Genomic DNA, 25,235 nt, shown 5'->3' with positions numbered 1-25,235 from the left:
TTTGATTTTCATCTCTCTGATTATAAGAGATGTAGAACACTTTTTCATGTGCTTATTAATAGTTTTGATTTCTTTGGCTGAAAACTGCCTGTTCATGTCCCTTGCCCATTTATCAATTGGAGAATGGCTTGATTTTTTGTACAATTGATTTAGCTCTTTGTAAATTTGAGTAATTAAACCTTTGTCAGAGGTTTTTATGAAGATTGTTTCCCAATTTGTTGCTTCCATTCTGATTTTGGTTACATTGGTTTTGTTTGTACAAAACTTTTTAATTTGATGTATTCCAGATTATTTATTTTACATTTTGTGACTCTAAGTCTTGCTTGGTTTTAAAATCTTTCCCTTCCCAAAGGTCTGACATGTATACTATTCTGTGTTCACCTAATTTACTTATAGTTTCCTTCTTTATGTTCAAATCATTCACCCATTCTGAATTTATCTTGGTGTAGTGTGGGAGTTGTTGATCCAAACCTAATCTCTCCCACACTGTCTTCCAATTGTCCCAGCAGTTTTTATCAAATAATGGATTTTTATCCCAAAAGCTGGGGTCTTTGGGTTTGTCATAAACTGTCTTGCTGAGATCATTTACACCAAGTCTATTCCACTAATACTCCTTTCTGTCTCTTAGCCAGTACCAAATTGTAAAACCCAATAATAGTGACACACACACAAAGATGACTCTCCCTCCCATTTATCTAAGAAGACTGAGGCTCTGTATACTGGAATCCTTCTACTTCTCCCAATCCTCTTCCCGATACTTCAAAATTCCAGTATCTTTATCTATTCTTTCCTTCTTCCCAACTGCCTCAGAGAAAGGTGTCTACTCCTTGTCAAGGCTAACTTACTCCCATTTTCTCTGATCTCTCCCAGAATATTGATCCAGCTATCATCTCCTCTCAATTAAATAAAATATATTTGTTAATATATACTACACAACATATTAAACACTGGGAATGCAAGTAAAGGCAAGAAGAGACCTTGCCTTGAGAAGCTTATATTTTAATGAGGAAGAAAACTTTTATATAAATAGGTACACATGGAGTACATGTAAGGTAAATGTAGAGTGGAAACACAGGCCTCTTTAGAAGGTTGTGATGGAGCTGAGTTTTAAGATAAATGAGGAAGTAAAAGTGAGGAGAGGGATCATTTCAGGAATTGGAAATAACCAGTCCAAAGGCATGGAGATTGGAGATAAGCCTGAGTAAATGGGAGAGGCCACAGTGTAAGACTACTAGAATATAGGAAGGATCCAAGATATGAGAACATTAAATATCAGTTTCTAGGCATGGTGCTTTATACATTTGTTATTGCTCAGTTGCTTTAGTGGTGACCCCATTTAGGGTTTTCTTGGCAAAGATACTAAAATGGTTTGCTATTTCCTTCCCTTGCTCATTTAACAGATGGGGAAACTGAGGCAAGGATAAGTGAATTGCCCAGGGTTACTCAGCTGGTGTCTGAAACCGGATTTCAACTTAGAAAGATGAGTCTTTCTGACTCTAGGCCTGGTATTCTATCTACTGCACCCCTGAGCTTTGTAGCTGCTACATTGGAGACATTTTGTAAATGTTTGTTAAACTGAAGGAGAAAGACTTCTAAGAATGTCTTGTTTTCATTCTTCTCCCAGTTCTACTAGTGGTACTCTGAATTCCTCTCTATTTTTTCTCTTCAGTCTTTCCATCTGGAAAATCCCTCTGCCATGGTAGCATGGTAGTCTCCTCCTACCAAAGGAAGTTTTTCTTCCATTTCTATTTGAGGAAGTTCCCAAGTCATTCATGCTCACTCTTCCAACTCCCCTCTAACTCTATACTTCTCCACCTTTGCCCAAGACAAATATTTCCTTTACCCCTCCCTCTTTGCTTTTTAGTTCCCTTTTACGTGTTATCTTTCTCCATTGGAATGTAAGTTCCTTGAGGAAAGGGACTGTCTTTCTTTTCATTTGTGTTCATATTCCCAATATTTGGCATGGTACATTTCACATAGTGTTGCTCAGTCATTTATCCCTTCTGGCTCTTTATGTCCCCCTGGGCCATTGTGCATCAACACTCTACAAGAGCCTTTCTTGGCAAGGATGTGGAGTGGTTTACCATGTCCTTCTTCAATGAATTAAGGCAAACAAGTTAATTGATTCATCTTAGGGTCACACAGCTAGTATCTGAGGCTGAATTTGAACTAAGGTTTTCTTGATTCTATGCCTGGTGCTCTAAACACTGACCAATCTAACTGTGTCCACACCTCACATCCTAAGTTCTTAATAAGAGTTCTATCTATGTCTCTATCATCTATTATTTATCTAGAGAATGAACAAAATCTGAAGATTCTAAGAATCTAAAGGAGGTAAGAACAAAAATAGTTAAAGGAAAAACTAGAACCAGAAAATTTAAACATCAGAAGATCAGAAAAATCTGAGACTTGGGAGGTCATCTCCTCCAACCTGTACCCAAGGCAACAATTCCCTCACAACATTCCCAAGTAAGTAAACACTACTAGTGAAAGTAGTTTTCTCTCTCTGGAAATAAGAATTAGGTTTATTTTCTTTTAAAACATGGGTCAAAGGTGATTAAATAATTTTCTTTGGTCCCATAAAGTTTAAGGAAGCTATTGATCAGTTTTTCCTCCACCTTTTAGATGACAAACCCAGAGAAATCAAGACAAATTGTAACAGGAAAATATGGTAAAAGATATGGAAGAAATTCTAAATTATAAGGATTCACTAAAGGAGGCAATGAAATTTCCATCCCTGAGGAGTTTTAAAAAGGAGTCTCACCAATATCTTTTTAGAATGATAATAAGAAATACTAAAAGAGACAGCATGGCACAGTGAATAGAAAGCTGACCTCAGTCATGAAGTCATTGGTTCAAGTTCCATTTCTGATATTTCCTGTGTGACCATAGACAAGAAAAAAGTTAAAGAGAATCCCAGTTAACACTCTAAGACTATAGGCTGCAAAATAGGGCTGCATTGGTATAAACTGCTTCCTCATTGGGAGTTCAAAGAAATCACAGGAAGAGATATAAGAAGTTGTAACCAAGACAGGGGCCCAGATCAGATGACTTCCTTCTAACAGTGTTATATCTCTTTATTAGGAAAAAATAAGTTAGGGTTGTTTTAGAAAGGATAAATGATCAGTTGATACTATCAAGCACAATTTTAAAAGTTGAAATACTCATTTGGTCACTTACATAAAACTTTTCACAGAATTTTCTTTTGTTTTCTTTTAAAAAAAGGCAAATATAGACAGCTGGAAAGATAAATCAACAAACAAAAAGACAGTCAAACAAATGGCTTTCTATATACTCCAATCCCCCCCCCCCAAAAAAAGATTATAAAACACTTAGGAGAAATTCAATAGCAAGAAGCCATGCCCCTGTGTATCTTTTGTTTCACTTAAAATCATCAACTCATCCTATGTAGAACCAAATGTAAAAGCTTCATTATTTGCTTCCTCGGTTTGAACACTGTGTATGTCACAATAGTATGTCACACTCCATTGCTCTAGAGAAAGAGCAGGATGAATTTAGGGCCCCACTTGCCCACTTTGGTCCCTCCCCTCAGTATTAGCACCCCAAGTGAGTGCCTGGTTTCCAGGAGATGCTATTTCTTTATGGTTAATTTTATCTTTACATTGACATTTGTTAAATGGGAGCATACCTAACATAAAAACACTGTTTTCCTTCATCTTGTTCCTCTGCCTCTTAAAAAGAAAAATGTTGGTTGTCTTCCCAAAGTGAAAAATTAGAAAGAAAAGTTAGGCCTTCGGTAACTGGCAGACCAAAACAAAAGAAGCACATACCGTAACACTGGAGCCTGAATTTTGAAATCTTCAAGGGACAGTCAGTCATTCACTAGATTTGTAATCCTTTCCTGTTATTTCCCATGATGGCTGTCCAATGTTTTGTCCCATGTAGTTCAAATATCTAGAAACTAGTAGCAATTATGCTGCAACCTTCTTTCTTTATCTGATGGATTGACCATAATCAGAAAACAGTTCTGTGATTATTTTCCTTAAAACAACTGTTTTCCTGTACTATAAATATGACTGATTAATCATTGTGCTTCCTAACTTCAAGAACATTCTGAGGTCCTCCAGTACAGAAAATCTGCGTATAGATATGGGTTGAGAACACACTGTTATATACTTTATGGAGTATAAACAGGATTTTAAATGGAGAAAACACTCACTTTCTTTGAAAACTAAAACTCCATTTGACCTAAGGCTATGGTATCTAATTGGTTCCATTCATTCCTTACTTATGAAATTGCAAAACTAAGTCCAAAGAAAAGAATGTTTCTCCTCCTTTACTGATAAGAACAACAACAGCACTATGGTACCCTAAAGCTCAACCTCCTGGATTTTGTTGGACAGCAGCTATCCCAATTTACTTTATCATTAGCTATAGGCACTCCCATTTGGGATTTTAGAAGTCAAAACTAAACCCTGTGTTTTCAGTGTTTGGCATCAGATTGTTCAGCTCTGGAAAAGGTGCTGACAAGTTTATACAAATACAGAAGGAAAGATTAATGTGCTTTGTATCAAGGTCAAAGTAAATGTCTTCATCATTTCAAAGGTATTGACAAATCCAAAGACAATTTGCAACTATTCCAAGTTTTCCTAAAGGCACATCACACATTGTTATGGCGCAGCCAGCATCTGCCTTTGCTTTTGAATCCTCATTGTCTTGTTAATGTGATTGTGTGCCCAAGGATGGATTGAAGGTTATAGAGCTGGGTGTGTGTGTGTCATCCTTTATTATTATACTTCTTCAAGATTCCCAAAGGGCTAGGTAGTACAATGGATTTAGACTTGAAATCAGGAAGACTCCTCTTCCTGAGTTCAAATTCATCCTCAGACACTTACCTAGTTATGTAATTCTGGATAAATCCCTTAACCCTGTTTTCTTCAGTTTCCTTATCTGTAAAATGAACTGGAGAAGGAAATGGTGAACCACTTCAGGATCTCTGCCAAGAACAACCTAGAAAAGGAGGTCTTCTTACCAATCCAAGGAGATTTGGATATGACTGAAAAATGGAATATCAACAACAAAAACCAGGGTTCCTAATACCATCTTTCCCACATATTTTCTCACTCTAACAAGAAGACCACAAAGCCAATGAATGATATTTTCCAGAGGATGAAACTAAGGCAGAGCAAAATTAATCTAAGATAATGTGGTTTAATAGATAGAATGTTGGGGTGTGGAGTCAGGAAGACCTGGGTTGAAATCCTACTTCTGACACTTGCTAGTTATGTGACCCTGGACAGATCACTTAATCCCTATGTACCTCAGGCAACTCATTAGGATTTATGTACTAAATCAGAGATGATTTACATCTGCAAACCTGGATGGGAGGAATTCTCCCTCAGAAAAAATCACAGATATGTGCAAAATTTAAAATCTTCCACAATAGAACATAGGAATCCCTTTAAGTAGGTTTTAAACCTTAAAAAACTGAGGTCGATCACTTCTTTTCTGTATTCTGACATACCACAAATATTTGGGACACTAATTGAATAAACACTCAATAGTAATAGTATCCTGATCAGATTCTAAACTCATTACCATTAAGTTCATACTTAATAGTGTCCAACCAGCAGGCATTTGACTAGCTTGGACTACGTCTTTCATGTTATAGCTGGTAGACTTTTTTTAAAGGTTTCTTTCTCTCTTTTGGTATTCATAATCCTGCTTGAACTCTATTATTTATCTCCTTTAATATCTCTAGATTTGTTCCTTTAAAAAGTCTAGAAATGAAAATACTTGATAGTTTTCTGGTTTGGTATATCATGTCCTCTCCTCTCCACAATTTTTGATTTAATGGGATCTTCTCCTAACCAATCCATACATAAATATCCATGACTACCACATGAAAAGAGATGCCTGGAAAAAGCAGGTGGAGATATAGTGTTGTGGGAATTAATCGTTGCCCCTTAAGTGTTCTAGCAACCTGTGAATCACAAATCTGTTTTGCCCAAAGTAAGGGACAACATTGAGGTTTTAATATCCAAATTACTCATCTTGAAATGCTATCTCTATGAATCTGTTAAATGTTTAGTCTCATGGCTAGGAGACTATTTGTTCTATGAGTGTTTTTTGGTTTCTTTTCCTTTTAAATTTATTTTTATATTTTTCTTTAGGGTAGGTGAATTAACTTGAATTGTTATCTGGGAGGAATATAAGTTAGCCCATGGAAGAGTGGGACTCATACAGGGCACCCATGAATCTATAAGAATGGTTGAAATGGATATACACAATATACCCAACATTCTAAGCCTATTCTATGGCTAGGCACTCATTCTGAAGTTGCCATTTACCAGCATCTTCAAATTTGCAATTTAAGCAACTAATCCATTCTTTGCATGTTCAGGAATGAAAGCTCAGGCACGGCAAGCATGAGCTCACCAGGCTCACAGTGAAAGCCCCCAGCCGATGAGCTCATTAACGACCCAGAGGCCGTTTTGGCTTTCCTCAGCAATCTTGTGAAGGGGCAGCATCAGAGCTAGCCCACTGATTGGGACTCCATTGGCTCAGCAGGACTCCAAGAGCTCAGGAAGAGAGAGCACAGTGCTCAGATGAAAACATGTCTTGGACTCTCTGTGCAACCCAAGGAAGATTGCCTAGCCAGGCTAAGTGGCACAGGCACTGGAGACCCAAGTGACAGCCTGAGCTGCCTTAGTTTAGAATAATTCCAAGGTGGTACCCCAGCAACATGAATGCTGCTATGAACTTAATCTCCTCCTAGACTGATTGGCAATTATACTGTCATGTGTACTTGCAATCAGATCTGAAATCATGCTAGTTCTGACTATTGCTGGATTGAAGACACTTCTTGTATGCACACTGATGCAACATGCAGGGGATGGTTAAGAAGTTGGGTTATTAAAATGTGCCACACTTGTGGCCCAATTTATTCTAAAGTTCTTTGGCTAGGAAAGTGATCAGAAAGTAACCAAGAGGAAGGGATTGGAGGCAATGGTGGGAGTTATAAAGATCAACTGCTTGGATATGTATTCATTGAAAAGTTGGGAATTTTGATTTTTTTACTAACAAGTTTTTTTGGTGTAGTAGGTTTTGTCACTGAAAAGCAATCTGAATCTAGTGAGGCATGATAATGAAAGAACCTTGGATATGGAGTCAGGAGACCTACATTAGAATCCTGGCTGTGCCATTTCCTATGATATTAGGTATGATAATATGTACAATATTAGGTATGGTATTAAGGGAAGTTAATTAACTTCCCTAGACCTCAGTTTTCTTATCTGTGTATGATGGGTGTGTCTTGGCATGATTTAGTTCCTCCTTCTTGCAATTCTTTACCAAGGGATGAATTAGCTAGATGAGGTATCAATTCACCTTGTCTTGAGGTCTTTGTTCTGGCAAAAGTTCAAGCTCACACCTGAGCTAGGCCCCTGGGCTTGACCTTGAAAAGAGAAGGGAAGGGTCTGTACATAGACATAGACATGTATTCAGTTCTCTGAAGCATGTTTGTGCATGGTACTCTATGTGCCCACCCAGGACAGAAGGAGCCCAGATAGATGAGAAGATAGAGACAGGAGTTGGAGTCACAAATGAGGACCAGGAAGGAGACCAAAGTAATACTTGGACCCTTAAGAGGAATGAAACTTTCAGTAGTTGAGACTAAGAAAGACCAAAAAAAAAAAAGGATCAACTCAAGAATTAACTCCAACATGGAGGTGAGACATCATCCTCTCCATGCTCTGGTACTGTGAAGTATATGAACTAAGTCCCAAGGGAAGATAAGCTCTACCAGAAAGTAGAGTTGTTTAACTTTCTACCTTGGCTAAGGTTTTTCACCAAGTCCTCACCCATGATACTGTCCAAAGGATTGCAATGGCCCTTGGGGAATTGTGGAACTACTTCATAGAGGTATAATACTCAAGACAGTATAGATCTAGATGACTATCCAGATTTCCTCAAGTCCCTAAGGAAGCTATTACTCATCATAAGAGAGGGTTGCTTGACTTTCTAACAACCCCAAATTCTTTATTCTGGTAGGAGAAGAATAATATAGTACTCATTTAGGCATATCTAGGTCTTTGAGGAAGACAGTGACCTGCTATTCAATATATTGCTAGCCAGGGTACTTGCATAAGAGATGAAAATTAGATAGATAGATAGATAGATAGATAGATAGATAGATAGATAGATAGATAGATAGATTGTTGTTTTTTTGCTAAAGATCTTAGAGACATGGTAACCTATCACTCAAATATGTTAAAAGGTCAGATCAATTCAGTACTAAATTTAATTCATTTGTCTAACATTGTGTAGGCTAAAGAGTTATACTAAATAACTGACTTAATGATCAAAGAAATGGCAATATTTGTTACCAAGATGTGGTAACAAAATTCTATATATAAAACATATAGATATTAACCATGATCATGTCTTGCACTGGTTAACAATGTGTTGGACTGTTATGTTGAATTTTGTTCTCCATTTTTAAAAAAAAATTGAATTTTTACTAATTTATTTGTTTGTTGGATACATTGAAATTCACATGTATCTCCTCTCTCTCTCTCCTTCCCACATTAGAGAAGGCATCACTTAACAAACCATTTTTTTCATTTCTATTTATCAGTTCTTTTTCTGGAGGTGGACATACACAAATTATTCTATTAATTTTGTAGCTGTATATATAATGTTCTCTTAGTTGTGCTTGTTTTGCTTTTCATAATTTCATGTAGGTCTTTCCATGTTTTTTAAAATTTTATTTATTTAATAGAATTTATTCCCACATATCTCAGCTCCTCTTTCTCCCCCCAAACCATAGAAGGTATCCCCCAAAAGGTGTGCCTTTCATGTTTCTATTTTTCAGTTCATTCTCTAGAAATGGACATTCACAAATTGTTCTTAAAATATTAATTTTATATATGTATATGATGTTTTCTTGGTTCTACTCATTTCACTTTTCATTACTTCATGTAGATCTTTCCAAGTATTTTTTTTTAAAGATGAGGACTCTTAAAAGAATGAAAAACCTAACTTTAATTTTCTTAGAGGAAACTCTAGGTTGGGACAAGAGTCAAAGAAATCATTAATGAAATTTTGTGGATAATCCTCCAAAATTAAAACTAGTTTGTATAAATACAGAGCTTTGAGGAAGACCCATGATTTCACATAAACTTTAGAAACTAGATTAGATAGTTTCTAAAGCTCTAAACACTATAAAACCTTTTGGGTTTATAACCCAAAGAACAACATTTTCACATTTCTGTGTGACCTGACATAAAGATAAGATAATTAGACAGCTAAAGGGAGCTATCATCATTCAATTCTTCAGCCTCACCACCCTTGGTGCAATTTTATCTTCCTTTTGAGGGATGACTTAGGCCATGGTTTTCTTGATGCTTTATGAAGACAGGGTTAATATCTTTGTCCTTTTTTGCATCCTGTCACAAAATGTACGTTAGGTTTCTATACATAGCATAGAATTATGAAATGCAAGAACTAGAAGAGGAGGGAATTTGAATTTATTACCTCATATCTAAACAAGAAAAGCCACTACAACATATCCTAAAACAGGTCATTTATGTCCTTATTTTAAAATTCCATTGAAGCAGAAACAGTTATCCCCAAAGTTAGTCCGTTCTGTTTCTTGATAGGTCTAATTTTCAGTTTTACCTGATGTCAAGTCTAAATTTGCCTCTTTGCAACTTCTAACTATTGTTCCAAGTTCAATCCTTTAGGGCCAAACAGAATTTTGACTTTTATCTTCCCCTTGAATTCCTGCTTCATGATAAATATACTCAGTTTCAAATAACCGTTAAAGTCATCACCATACTCTCAGCCTCACAACCTAGGTTTCTTCCTATTTCTCAATCTGACTCACCTCCCCCCATACTCAATTTTTTACCAAATTGCACTATTTTATCCTTCACAGCATCTTTTGTATTCATCTCTTTCTCTCCATTCATATTAATAGAACTATGTGTAAAGCCCTTATCACCACAAGTATGGACCACTGCAATAGACTTCTAACTGGTGTCCCTCCCAGTTCAATCCATCCTTCATTCCTCTGCCAAACTGATTTTTCTAAACCACAGTGCATGTTACTGTATGGTCAAAGAGATCTAATGGCCTCCAAGACCAAATACAATATGCCCTGTTTGACATTTAAAGCTCTTCATAATCTCATGGCTTCCTATCTCTTTGCTACCTTAGTCTCCCCATTCTTTGCTCCCTTCTACAATACATACATAATGGATTATTTGTGGTTCCTGGAACACAACACTCCCCTTTCTCTATCTTTGCCTTTGCACTGGCTGTCTCATGAGACTGGAATGTTCTATTTCTTCACATTTGCCTCTCAGTTTTTCTGATTGGTTTCTTCAAGACAGTTCAAATCTTACCTTCTACAGGAGTATAGGAGGTTTTCCCCAGTCCCCAAAGGGTTAATGCTTCTCCCTTTCAGGTTACCTTAACATTATCTAAATGTACCTAAAAATTATTTACATGAAGTCTCCTTCATTAGAAAGTATATTTCTGGAGGGTCTTCTTTGCATTCCTAGCACTTAGTACAGTGACTAGTAAACGCTTAATGGTAGACACTTAATAAATGTTTATTGAGCCAGTCATGGCTTGTAATTTCTACTATCAAGAAGGTTTATTTAGGTTGGTAGGTTAGTATCTCTCTGTCTCTGTCTCTGTCTCTGTGTCTCTGTCTCTGTCTCTGTCTCTCTGTCTCTCTGTCTCTCTGTCTCTCTGTCTCTCTGTCTCTCTGTCTCTCTGTCTCTGTCTCTCTCTCTCTCTCTTTCTCCATCTTCTGTCTTAGAATCTATATTAAGTATTGGTTCCAAGGCAGAAGAGTGGTAAGGGCTAGGCAATTGGGGCTAAGTGACTTGCCCAGGGTCACAAAGCAAGGAAGTATCTGAGGCCACATTTGAACCCAGGAGATCTCATCTCTAGGCCTAGTTCTCTATCTACTGAGCCACCCCACTGCTGCAGGTTAGTGAACCTCTTGACCTGGGACCTGGGAAGTTTTAAGCTATAGTGGGCTAAGCTGATTAGGTGTCCACTAAGGTCTGAATGTATATGATGAACTCCCAGGAATAGGGACTACCTAAAGAGGAGCAAAGTGGCCCAGATTCAAGAAAGAGAACAGGTCTAAATTCGTATGCAGTTCAGAAGTGGGTCCAGGCCTAGGAAACTGGATATACCTCCAGCCTTCGGGAGACCAAAAAAAAGCTTTCTAACTGACTGATTTCCACCAATCTTCCATGGCATGGACTAAAAGCTCTTCCTCAGCTTGGGTACCCTCCTTTGTTACCCTCCTTTGTATTCTATTTGATATCTAGTCTAGTCTTCATATGTTATCTGTGGAAATGAAATGAAATGGAAGAAGTAAAGAAAAAGTGAAAGAATGAAATTTATGTTATACAGAAGCTTTTACAAAGGAAATATTTACTTAAAATATATAAACATACTCCCACTCTATCCCCAATAAATAGAAGGCATAATCTTCCTCTCCCTTGTACCACCTCCATCTCTGGAGAGTGGAAGAGGATTAGGTTCACAGCTTAGCTTGGTTCCCATAGAGCACAGGAACAAATTAAAACTCCCACCTCAGGCTTGAGTCCCAGGTACCCTGGTTTTGCAGGCCTTCCATGCCAGCTTGGCTGGCTGTACCACCCTGCCTACAGTCCTGGCTCCAAGGTCACCGTGGCTGGAACTCCCAGTCCAGTGGGGATCAATGCCACCTAAAACTGAGGGTGAACAACAAAGAATAAAAATAAGCACCACTAGATCCATCTCTTGGAGCCAGGATTCAGTTCATGGCATCTACACTGGGCACAGCAGATAGGAGTCTCTGAAAAGAGAGCAGCCGCAAAGATGGCGGGGGAAGGTTGGGGAGGGAAAGGAATTAGCTCAGTTTTGACTCTTAAAGACACGGGCAGCTAATCAAGGAGGCTTGATTACTCACCCATGTTGTAGGGGTCAGGGCTGGCTTCATGTTAGTCAAATGTGGCATGCTCAAAAGATCAGTCAAGGTTACATATATTGGGTGGAATTGTTAGAAGTCAGTGTCCACCAGGCATACAAAAATATTTATAGCAGCTATTTTTATAGGGGCAAAGAATTGAAAACTAAGCAGGTGTCCATCAAATGGAAAATGATTGAACAAATTGTGGTATAGGCATGTAATGAAATAGCTTTGTGCCTTACAAAATTATGAAAGGGATAAATGAATTTATAAAGAGTGAAAGCGTCAATAGAACATCATATACAGTAAGATAAATATTGTTAAAAGAATGACTTGTGTATATCTACCTCCAGAGACAGAATTGATAAATAGAAACAAGCAAGACATAGTTTTATATCTATAGCTATCTTTTGTTCAAATGACGCCTTCTCTAGTTCAGGGAGGGAAGGGAAGGAGGGAGACACCTGGGAAGGTTAATGTAACAAACAAATTAATTTATTAATTTATTTAATATTTTTTAAAGAAACATAGGAAAACATTGTCTAAACTGATGAAGAATAAATAGGCAGTACCAGGAGAATAATTTATTCAATAACAACAACATTGATGAAGAAAAAATTTCTAAAGACAAGAACTCTAATCAACTATATGAACAATCGTGATTTCAGAGGTACAAATGAGGAAGAATAGTACCCATCTCCAGACATAATAGTAATGGATTCAAGAGATAGTAGTAGTCTCTGGGTGACCGAGAATGACAATTGTCTTTGTGCATTATCATCTATTGATGTACCCTCATGTGGCTTTGGAGTCCAAAGGCTGAGGCGCAGAGTCTGTGGCACATGGGGCATGGGACGCCAGTTGTTACGGGAGGTGCGGCTGTGGCCTGGTGTCGGCGTTCATGTGCAGTGGCAAGATGACGACTTCATTCATCTTCAAAGGTGGTGGCGCCATGGTTATTGTGGGTTCGCCAGCTGCTTCTGACAGAGGCAGCGAGTTCTAGTTGCTTTGGTGTCATGCCAGCCCACTTCAAGTTTGACTTTAGCTGATCCTTGAATGTTTTCTTTGGTCGGCCTTGTTTCCTGAGTCCAGCTGACAGTTCACCATTGAATACCTGTCTTGGTATTCGCTGTGGGTCCATGCGGATGACGTGTCCAGACCCTCGGAGCTGGGTTTTGAGGACCAGGACTTCGATGCTGGTGGAGTTGGCTCTGTCGAGGACTTCCTGGTTGGTGATTCGGTCCTGCCATCGGATCCTCATGATTGACCGGAGGGAGCGTTGGTGGAATTGCTCCAGCTGTTTCATGTGCTTCCGGTACAGTGTCCATGTCTCACAGCCGTACAGGAGCGAGCTGAGGACCACTGCGTTGTACACTTTGAACTTCGTCGCAGTGCTTACACCGCTGTGTTGGAGGACTTTGGAGCGCAGCCTCCCGAGTGCCTGGCTGGCCTTTTGGATCCTGGCATTAATCTCATGGTCTAGGGACCCGTCGTTGGCGATGGTGCTGCCCAGGTACTTGAAAGTGTTGACTTTAGAAAGCTGCGTGCCATTGACTGTAATGCACGGCTGGTTCGTTGGCCTCCCTGGTGCAGGTTGGAACAGCACCTCTGTTTTGCTGAGGCTGATAGTCAGGCCAAACAGTTTTGTTGCGGTGGAGAACCTGTCCACAATGGTTTGGAGATGATTTTCTTGGTGGGCCATGAGAGCACAGTCATCTGCGAAGAGAGCTTCCAGGATGAGTCTCTCTGTTGTCTTTGTTTTTGCAGTCAGGTGGGGAAGGTCAAATAGTGAGCCATCCAGTCGGTATTTGATGTAGACGCCCAGGTCTAGATCCATCACAGCATGTCGTAATACTTGGGTGAAGTATAGGTTGAATAGTACCGGAGCGAGGACACAGCCTTGTTTCACGCCATTGGAGATGTTGAAGCGATCGGAAGTCTCTCCACCAGATAGGACTTCCCCTGTCATGTCATGTCGACTTGAAAGAGCTGGATCAGTTTAACGAATTTTGCTGGGCAACCGAGCTTGCTAAGGATCACCCACAATGCGTCCCTGTTCACTGTGTTGAACGCCTTCGTCAGGTCTATGAAGACAATGTAGAGACTCAGGTTCTGCTCAAGGCATTTTTCCTGCATTTGCCTCACCATGAAGACCATGTCGATGGTGCTGCGATCTGGTCAGAAGCCACATTGTGATTCAGGCAGGTTCTGCTCTGAAACAGATGACAGGAGTCTGTTGAGTACAACATGGGCGAGGATCTTTCCAGCAGTGGAGAGTAGTGAGATGCCTCTGTAGTTGTCACAGGCTGCTTGTGCGCCTTTGTTCTTGTATAGGGCTATGATGGAGGCATCTCTGAGTTCTGGGGGCATGTCTTCCTCTTCCCATATGCTGGTCAGCACTATGTGGAATGCCTCGAGAGCCTTTCCATTTAAGGCCTTGTACACCTTGGTTGGGATCCCATCTTTACCGGGTGCCTTGCCTGCACTCATTTGTTTAATGGCTTTTTGGACTTCCTCTATTGAAGGAGGGATGTCAAGTTGTTCAATGATGCGGTTTTGGGGGATCTGGTCAAGGGCGCTTTGGTTGACTGAAGAAGGTCAGTTGAGAAGCTGATTGAAGTGTTCTTTCCACCTGTTGCTGATGCCTTTTTTATCTTTTATGAGAGTGTCACTGTCAGAGGATAGCAAGGGAGTGGTGGTGGGTTTTAATGGCCCATAGACAGGCTTGAGGGCACTCAAAAATTGTAGTTTTTCATATCAGCAAAGTGCTGGATTTCTTCTGCCTTTTTTTCCCCACCATCGGTCTTGCATTTTCCTGATCTCACACTGCACCGTGGCTTGGAGAGACTTGAATCTGTCCTTTTTAGGAGCAGAGTTTTGGTTATTTTGCCACTCCATAAAGGCTTTGTTCTTTTTGCTCAATAGGTCTTCAATAGCAGTGTTGTTCTCCTCGAACCAGTCCTGGTGGTTGTGTTGTTTGGGGCCGAGGACTGCCTTTGATGTTTCCTTCACTGCGTCTCTGAACTGGTTCCATTCAAGGTTGAACTTCCAGTGAGTGGTCCCTTGGCAGACAGTTTGTCATCTAGGCAGGACTGGAATGTTTGCAAATTAAGATGGATCTCTAAGATGACTCATGTTGTAAAATGCACGAACTGTCTGGGCGCATTTTGGATGGTGAGGCACAATGCGCATTTGAAGAGTCGCTCTAACCAATCGGTGGTCTGTCCAGCATTCAGCTCCTCTCATGGCTCTGGTGATCTGTACATCCTGGATGTCTCGCCGGCGTACAATGATGTAGTCAAGGAGATGCCACTGTTTTGATCATGGGTGCATCCACATTGTTTTATATCTGTTCGCCATTCTGAACACAGTGTTCGTGATGGTGAGTTCGAACTCTGAGCATTTGCTGAGTAGCAGTAGGCCGTTGTTGTTCATTTTGCCCACACTGTTTTTGCCAAGCACTCCTTTCCATCTTTCATGGTCCTGGCGGAGGAATGAGACATATGGACCAATGTAGGAATTTCTTTTATTTGACTATGCAAATTTGTTTTAAGTTTATTTGTTTTCTTTCTATTAGTGGGAGATAGGTAGTAAGAGAGGGAAAATAGATGTTTGTTCATTGAAAGAAATAGCAAAAAATTTGGTGTCTCACTAAGGCAAAAAAATATCTTGTGTTCCTGGCTCTCAACTATCCTTTGTCCCATTCCCTCAGGGCATGGTCTCCAAGAAGGGTCTGACAAATTCTTGGTAAAGGTTTCAGCAATTAAGGGCTTAATGAATTACTCTTCTCAGATAACATTTGTATTTTAACTAAGACTTCCAAATTACTACTCTAAACAGTCAGGTAAAGGTGAAAGTTTCAGCCACAGAGAAAGCAGCAGCAAACACTTTATTTACTTGTAGGATTAGCACTATTCCCAATCATGAAGGTCCTAACCTCATTGGACATTGTATCATTTCAAGATGCCCTTTTCCTCACTTACTTCTGAACTGGTTCATTGTTTAACATTAGCATATTACCAGTGCTAATGATAAAATGTTTGATGAATGGAATTTGGAAATTGGTTGTTGGTTTTGGCATTGCCCACCATTACATTTGTAATGTCCTGAGGCATCAGTAGACTTGTGGTATCCTCACACTGTTTCTCAGCGCTTGCTTCTTGTATTGATTCAATAGAAGAAGAATCTCCAACTGTCTTTCATCTTCTAAAACTGGCTAGTAGTGTTGTCAACTAATATCAAGGCAGCCAGTGATTATTTTAGTTAGTTGTTATCCTCAGTTTGACTGGCCTGGTGGTGACTAATACTCTTACCAGCCAATGATATTTGTAAAAAAAGAAACTGTTCTCTCTCCCCATTTTCATGTGCACCCGATACTATTTAGGGATCCCATTAATAACACAATTCTTAATTCCTGCCTGTAGCTCTGCTAATTATTCTTCTGCATAAGGGAGCTCTTGTAAGACCTAAGAGAATTCAACTAAGCCTTCCTTTTCTATTCCCACTTTGTTGGATTTTCCTGATAACTTGTATGCTGGGAAAGAACAAGTTTAGCAATCAGCCACTTATGAAAGTTCCCGTGTCGTTAGGTTAATGGAACATAATTGCAGAAAGAAATCTTATAGAATGGAGGATCCAAGAAGTTCTGTAATGACTTCTGCAAAATAAGTTTCAAAATTGAAAGAGGATAGAGGAAGCATGGACCAAAGGAATCTTGATGAGGGTGAAAGGGAGAATTGAATTTATGGAGAAGGATTTTCTGCTGAAAACTTGCTACATTTTGCTTAAACTAATCAGACACATGCAACCATAATTAAGGGGACCACTGTTAAAGAATAGAAGGAAATTTAGGGGCAGCTAAATGGCACCATGGATAGGGAGCCACAAGTGGAGATGAGAGGTCTTGGATTCAAATCTGGCCTCAAACTGTGTGTCTCTGGGCAAGTCATTTAACCCCCATTGTCTAACCATTACTGCTCTTCTGCCTGGGAACCAATACACTGTACTGATTTTAAGACAGAAGGAAAGAGTTTTTAAAAGGAGGATAGGTTAATTCTGGAGAGCAATTTGAAATTATGCCCAAAAAGCTATAAATCTGGGCATAACTTTTGACTGAGTAGTACCACTACTAGGTCTGTGTCCCAAAGAGATTTTTTTTAAAAAGGAAAAGGGCTTTTTTTGTACAAAAATATTTGTAGCAGCTTTTTGTGGTGGAAAATAATTGGAAGTTGGAAGTCCATCAATTGGGAAATAACTGGACAAGCTGTGGTATATTATTGTAATGAAATATTATTGTGGTGAGCAGCATATTTTCAGAAAAATCTGGAAAGACCTACATAAACTGATGCAAAGTGAAGTAAACAAAACCCATAGAACATTGCACACAGTAAGAGCAATATTGTACTATGATCAACTGTGTATGATTTAGCTATTCTCAGCAACAAAATTATCTAAGATGATTGCAAAGGCCGAATGATGAAAAATGCTACCCTTCTCCAGAGAAAGATGGAATCTGAATGAAGATCAAAGTATACTATTTTTCATTCTTTCCCCTTTCTTTTGGTCTGTGTTTTCTTTCACAACATGACTAATATGGAAATATGTTTTGCATAGATGCACATCTATAACCTATATCAAAGTGTTTGCTGTCTCAAGGAGAAGGGAAGGAAAGGAGGGAGAGAATTTGGAACTCAAAATTTTAAAACACAAATGTTAAAAATTGTTTTTACTTGTAATTGGAAAAATAAAATATTATTCAAAGAAGAATGTACAGATTCATAAAAAATACAAATGGGTATGTGTATGTTTGTTCACTCTATCTATGAGGCTTAAGCAATAAAATGCCAATAATAATGTCTGTATTTGTGGTATAGGAAGATGCTATTCTTGAGCCATGGGTAATATAGTTTGAATTGTTCCAGGAATAGTGATGGGCTTGTTTACCCTGAGCTACCTACCCAGCCTCATCCAGTCATCTATGTAACACATTTGCAAGCCAGAATGGATACTGGTAACATTTCAGTCTCTGGTCATGCAACAGAAATTTATTTTCCTACTCTTGGAAACAGGACCTGCTACTTGGGTCTCATTAAGCACTAAGTCAGGTAGACTTTCAATCCTCATTATTCACTGCTTAGCTAAGCCACAGATTTGTCTTTTCCCTTCCACTCATTCTTTTCCTTTTGTCAGAGGCCACAGTTGTTAGCTCAGTCAATTAGAAAATTGTATCGTTATAGGAGACCAAAAATTTGAGTTTGATTCCAAATTGAACCTAGTAATTGATCTGGTCCATGTAGGGATCCAGTAGGGAAGTAGGTTATGTATCAGCAGAGTTCATTGCTACTTTCTTAAGAAGGATAGTCCAAAGTATTAAGAAGAACATTGAGAGAGGGACCAAATCTATGATATAGGCTCAGATCTACCACAAAATAATTGTGTAATCCTAAACAATATGTTAGGGCAACTAGGTGGCAAAGTGCACAGGGGTCTAGGCTTGAAGTCAGAAAGATTTGAGTTCAAAGTTGGCCTAAGGCACTTACTAACTGGGTGACCCTGGGCAAGTCACTTCACCCAGTTTGCCTCGGTTTCCTCATCTATAAAATGAGCTGGAAAAGGAAATGGCCAACCACTTTATTATCTCTATCAAGAAAACCCCAAAAGGTGTCACAAAGAGTCATACACAATTAAACAACAAAGGCTACTACTCTTCATTTAATCTTGCTGGACCTCATTTTTCCCATCTATAAAATGGAAAAAAAAAAGGACTAAATAATCCATTAGTTCCCTTTTGGTTCTAACAGTCTAACATATTTCCCCTATGATTACTTTATTGAGTATGGGTTAGCAGTGTCATCTTTGTACCCTAAGGAAAGGCAAACATCACAGCTTCCCATGCTTTCTCTTTCCTCCTTTCCAATCTAATATGTTAACAAATCACAGGGTTTGAATGAAACTCAAAGGCCCCCTGATCCAAGATGAACCTGACAAAGAACCATCTCTCCAATTTTGATGATAGATGGCTGTGTAGAAGTAGCAGGAAGATCTATAGTGAGATAGAAACAACTTTTTAGTAGCAACTTTAAGACAGAAGGGCAAGAGTTATGCAAATGAGGTTGAGTGACTTTCCCAGCTTCCTAGCTGTGTGACTCTGGGTAAATTATTTAATCCCATTTGCCTAGCCCTTCTTTATCTCTCTTCTGCTTTGGAACCAATACTTACCATCAATTCTAAGACAGAAGGCAAGGATTCAGAAAAAATAAAAAAAACACATCTACCAGAGTGGACACATATCCCTCTGACCTCATACCTGACAAAATTTTACTTTCAGTTGATTCCATATTCCTTACAAAATATATACCACATATCTTGGTTTATCCTTCAGGGCACTCTTTCATCTTGTCCTAATTTAGTTTTCCAATTATCACTTTTATTACTACATTACATAAACTTTCCATGGAACAACCAGACTATGCTATTCTTTATGCCTAGAACATACTACATCTGTTTCCACCTCTGAAACTTTGTTCAAGTTTTTTCTCTTGGATAGATGGATGGACAGAGGGAAGGAATACCTCCTCTTTTCTCTATACTTAACTAAGTACCCTTCCACCTCTTCTTTCAAGGTCCAGTCAAATTCCCACCTTCTATATGGAGCCACTGAATGGAAAAGGTAAAATCTCCCATTGATCTTAGTGACCTAGTATAGAAAAGATAAGGAAGCCATAGTGCTCTCATTTCTAAAGGCGACAAATTGGATCTCAAAATTAACTATGAATTGCAGATCCCCAGTCCCTCAAGTAACTCCACTGCTGACATCATACTGACTTCCACATGGACATATCAAGGGTAAACCTCCCATCCTTCATCTCTTCTTCTTCATTTAAAAAAACTTTTTTTTTTTTAATTTTAAAAATTCTTCATTCCGGACCTCAACTTCCAGTGCATTTTGCTTTTTCTATTTTTGTTTTTGCAGCTGTTGTTACAAAGTTCACATCCTCACGCAGCTGTTGCTTGCCACCGAAATATTTGAACTACTACAATATTCTTTATTTCAAAACGTTCACTTTACTATTAAAAATCCAATCAGGAATTTTCAGTTTTCATATTGTCTTTTTTTATATGTAAAATCTCATTTTACTTCTCTTTATTACATGCCTGAGTCAGTGCAGTAATATTTGGAATGCAACTTAAAGCATGAAGTTGAACATTTCTGACAAGGAGAAAAGTGTTTTCAAATAGTTGGATGTCCCTTATGCAGCAGGTTTTTCCTTTAGCTGTGTCTGGTCATGAAAATACATTTTCCTGTGTTCACTAGACTCATAGTGTCCTTTATTATTGGGTGATTAAATGCTCTGTGTGGTATCCCTAGATTGTCCAGGTATATAAGAGAAGGATTCTCTTGTACTATTCCTGGTCAAGGAATGACCACCAGCAATGGAAGTCTACTTTACTGAGTTATTGATTGTTTGCTCATTTGTGAAATGACTCAACTTGAACGTTGGGGATCAGTGTCTGGGGAAAATAAGTTATATTGATGGGTCAGTGATGGATCTTTTCTATGGACTTTGGGTTTTAATCTATACTTCTTCCTTTCCCAATCCTTATTTTAGCCTTGCTAAAAGTAATTTTATCTATAGTTAATAGAAGTCATTATAAGGGAGACAAAAGAAAAAGCAGGCAATAAATGATTCTCCAGTACTGGAGTCTCCCATCTGATTTACAATAAACTGATGCACAGTCTTTGCTCACTGGACAAGAATTTAGTCTATTGTCATAAGGGACATAAGCTAAAGTGCTAAAAAAACAAACATAAAAATTGACTTTTAGGACAAGATATGGGGCCTAGAATCAATGGCACAGAAATTTGGAGGCTCTTATAGAACTTCTGCGTTTCAATGCAAGTTGTCTTACTTGCAAAAATATTTATAATTTACTTACCATCATATTAAAATCTAGATAAGGTCACTCATTTGTGATAGGACTTCTTTTCGGCCTTATCTGCTCCTGAGACATCTTGTAATAAGACTTCTTCTTTTTTTTTTTGTCTGTAGTGCTTTTTCAATCAGTGTAGCTGACACTAGATAATTTTAACACAAGGGATATATCACACTGGCTTGTATGAACATTGACCTAATTTAGTTAATCTTAGATTATTTATCCAGAATATCTTGTCTGAATATTTGAAAATGTAGGGCCATTGTAATCTTTTTTTTTTTTAACTAAGAAGTTTCCTATTTAAAAAAAAGATTGTAACAAATGTGCCCTGGCAATACAATATTAAATAAACAGTGGGGCAAGTTAATTGGGAATTTTCTTTCACTTAAATTTTCTACCTTATGAGACTAGTGCCTTGTCTCCATGTTTCTGTGTGCTCCTTCCCTGTGTTTGTTTATCTTTTCCCTCTTTTTATTCCAAAACTATTCCAAAAGTTTAAAAGCAGAACATTGCCTTGTTTGACAATAAACAACCAAATTCCTTCAGTTTTTCTGTTTGCTTTTCATCATTGACTCAGCAAGTGAAATGAGAGCAAACATGAGTCATCACAAAAGTAAACATCATTGTCATACTAATAAATATGCTTGCCTACACATGAAGACTCAGAAGAGTGAAATTATTTGGATTTCTATTGGGGTGTTTATGACTCTCCAGCAAGAAACATGTTGAATTTTTAGTGATTTTTCTTTGCAACATTTACATACGGCATTATTTATTACATAATAAAGTATCTCTATTATTTTCTTATCAATTGAGTAGAAACCTTGAGATACAAAAGGGTAGGAATATTTTCCAAGCCAGTAATGGAAAAGAACAAACTGTTTCCATTAGCTTACCTACAAGGACTTTGTCATACCTGAAATTGGAGAACCAATTCTCTCCCCCCCCCAGTTATAATTTAATTTAACTAAAAATAAAGCTATGAATGAACAGAAAACAAATATTGTATTTCTATTCAACATTTTCCATGAAATGCTTTAAGATATCTTGTAAAACAAATCCACCTCCCCCACTCATAGTGCATTGTTTCTTCACAAATTATGCAGAATTAAAGGTAAATGTACAGATACAATTTCTGTGTTCCAGGTACAATGAAATCCATTTCATAACATCTTTTTGGATGAAATCTGTTGCCCATAGCTCTCAGAAAACATTAATTCAAAAGACAGAACCCAAACTTCTCACTTCTTTCATGCCAGGTCAATTAATGTAGGGCACTTCCAACTTTCTGACTTTGAAAAAACTGATAGATATTTTATCAGGTGAATCCTTTGACAAAAGTATGACATTTTAAAAGTCATAATCATAAAATCAGAGGAACACAAACTATTTTATTGAAATTCTCTTGTTCCTATTTTGCCAACATTTTTATTCATTGAAGAAAATGCTTGCCAGTATTGGGGAGGTTTCCCCCTTATCTGCTACACCTTAGGAAAAGTGGGATTAGAAAGAAAGCTAGGGGGAAGGAAGTTATGATGATGAGAACTTTGAGAACAAGCTGAAAATAATCAAAAGGTTGCTTCGTCACTGTATTGATATGCCCCCCCCCCCAACTTAGATCAATGTAAATTTCACCATCATCTAGCATTTGTCGCCCTATTCCACAAAAGTTAGTTGATAGGACTTTTAGGAATACTGATTTGGATCACAATTTAGCAGTTAGGGAAGAATCGAAATAAAAATTGAATAGAAAATAAAGCAACACAACACATTGTGAAGTATTTTCCCTGTGGAATCTCTGGTGTAGCCCTATTTGCATTCTCATGAAAGAAAGATGCTTTGATTACACAAAGCTCTGTTATAAAACGGGCTTTAAAATAAGGTGACTCTGCTTTGGCTCCATACAACACACCGCTACGTACATTGTTACTGCTCCTCAGGTTCAGCGACCGAGGAAGTCCCAAGGGCCCCTAAGATTTGGCCAGAACTCTCCAGTGTAACCTGCAACCCAGTGGGAGCACTCTACTGAACTATATCCGAAGGTAATACGTTGTCAATAAGTTTGACATAGAAAAGATGAATTAGAAAACAAAACCGTTTCCACTTGTATTTAAAGGCAATTATAGGCAGCCTGGTACTGAAAGGTCCTATGGCTTTATTCACTGAATGTATGATTCCTACCCCCCACTCACACCCTCGCCTCGAGAGTGTAAGAGGATCAGATGGGGGAGCTCAGTGCCGGGTAGAACGAAGAGGAAAAATATAGCGAGTACATTTACTACAGAAAACCACTGCAGCGCCCGGGGGGGGGGGGGGGGGGGATGTCGGGAGGGGGAGGAGGCTCAAGTTGAAAGTGGAATCAGATAACATTGTTCCCTGCCAGATTTGTGTCTTCGAGGTAGTTGTCCCAGGACTGCCAAATCTGGATGTTCGAAGAATAGGGTGAGGGAGCTTCCTCCCAGGGTGTTGGGTGATGCGCTTCTGGTCTAAAGCAGCGACGCTGAGAATTAATTAAATCCGTGGCAAATCAGCTGGTAGCGCAGGGTATCGATTACAGAAGGAGCCCCAAAAGGTGTGTCTTAAGGAAATAGTCTATCTGAGAGATTTGAATGTCCGCTTTCCCCTTGCGGTCTCCCTAGGGAAGCATGCTGCAGCTGAGGCAGAATGGTACCGTGGAAAGAGCTCTTTCCATCTGAAGTCAGAGGTTCTAACACTGCCTCGGTGATTTGAAGCAAGTCATTTAATATCCTGGCCTCAGTTTTCTTGTCTGTAAAACGAAGGTGGTGGAATAAATGAGTTCGAAATTCAATTCAGGCTAGCCATTTAATATCATTACTGAATTTCCTTTCTCCTTAATCTACCTCGACCTTTCCTTCTGCTATCTTTTTATATTCATCCCTATCGTGGTATATTTTTTCTGACCACCAACCCAGGTTTTCTGTATTGGGGAAGTGGGGGTGGGAGGGCGGGGACACCTATTGGGAAGAGGCTTTTTAATTGACAAACTTAATGCCGGTTTGGGGCTGCAGATTCCCAGGTTTTGAGGGAAGGATGAATCTTGGAGTGGGGAATAGATTTCAAGGAAAGCAAAGAAACAGGGCAGGTAGCCTAAGGGTATGCAACAGGTTGGGATCCAACTACTCAGGAAAAGAAACATTGGTTTAACTCTGGTTGTAAAAGGACATAAGGTGAATTCATGACTCTTTCCTGCTCCCTGCTTGGAAAATGGAGATAGGCTTAGGAAGGAGCATTCTAAGTGACTATCACTTGGTGAGAGAGGATAAATTGTTGATTTAGAGCTGGGGAGGGCCTTAGTTCAACCAGTTTATATTATAGATTAGGAAACTAAGGTTCAAAGAGATTGGCCAGGGAATTTACTAGCTAACAGAACTGTTGCGAGGAAAGCACTTTAGGCATGCATTTTAGAAACTCTATGTAAATATGTAAAATGTGAACTGATGATGTTTATTATTAACTTTGTTGTCTCTCTCCTCTATCCCCAGGGAAGTTCAAGGTTTTCATGGGGAGTTTTCATTTTTCTCCATTTCTATGTATTTCTAAGGGTTGCCAGTCTAGTTGAAAAAGGAAATGAGCTGGAATAGTGGTACAGCAGGGAAAATAGTGAAGAGATTTTGGACCTGGGGAGAAATACTTTCAGAATATTGTCAGAGATATCAAGGCTGAAAGTTAAGTGGAATGAGGGAAACCTTAAACATTGCTGTGCATTAATTTTCTGTTCAAGAGATAGAAAGTTTTCCCCAAACTGGGTCCTTCTTAAGGTAAGAAAGATTCAGTCTACGTATGGGATCCACCAAATTAAGCATTCCCCTGATTATCCAGTAGTTTGTAAAACAATATTCCCTCTTCTTTTTTTGGGGGGGGGGCTTAGGTCATTTGCCACCATACCCCTATCCTTCTGCCTGGCTTTCCTTATTAAAAAGCACACCAGACACAGTTTGTCGATTTATTTTTCATTTATTTTCCTCTCTATTTTATTTATAGTAATGAAGCTGCAACCCACCCACCCCCCAATCTTTGAGTGGGTCAAGAACTGGGAAGATACAGATAGTGGGAATGGAAATTATTTCCAAAAGAAACTCTAATGTTGTTACCCCGGAATTCCTAATTCAAGGTGCTTATCATGAATGAGGTTCCCAGTTGGTTTTGAGAGGTCCCAAGCAGAATACAGGCTTGTGCTCCACCATTTCCACATGGCTCAGCCACCTCTCTTTAAAAGGGAAATTGTTTTCATTGGTCAAGGTATTCTGCCTTCATAACTATCCTGAATAGTTCCTTTATGATAACCTGGAGAATCCTGTTGAATTTCACACTGACTAAACAAACAAGCAAACAAACAAGC

At 38.8% G+C, this 25,235-nt stretch overlaps 1 pseudogene; it reads right to left on the bottom strand.

The window, feature by feature from the left end:
• The window catches only part of LOC100022799 (60S ribosomal protein L17-like), a 44,842-nt pseudogene extending 31,947 nt beyond the window's left edge, over positions 1–12,895 (bottom strand).
• Between the last annotated feature and the right edge of the window lie 12,340 nt (positions 12,896–25,235).

The sequence above is a fragment of the Monodelphis domestica genome, chromosome 8 (assembly GCF_027887165.1).
Source record: "Monodelphis domestica isolate mMonDom1 chromosome 8, mMonDom1.pri, whole genome shotgun sequence".
Lineage (NCBI taxonomy): Eukaryota > Metazoa > Chordata > Mammalia > Didelphimorphia > Didelphidae > Monodelphis > Monodelphis domestica.
Note: the sequence above shows the minus strand (reverse complement) of the source record. Positions and strands in the feature narration are given on the sequence as shown.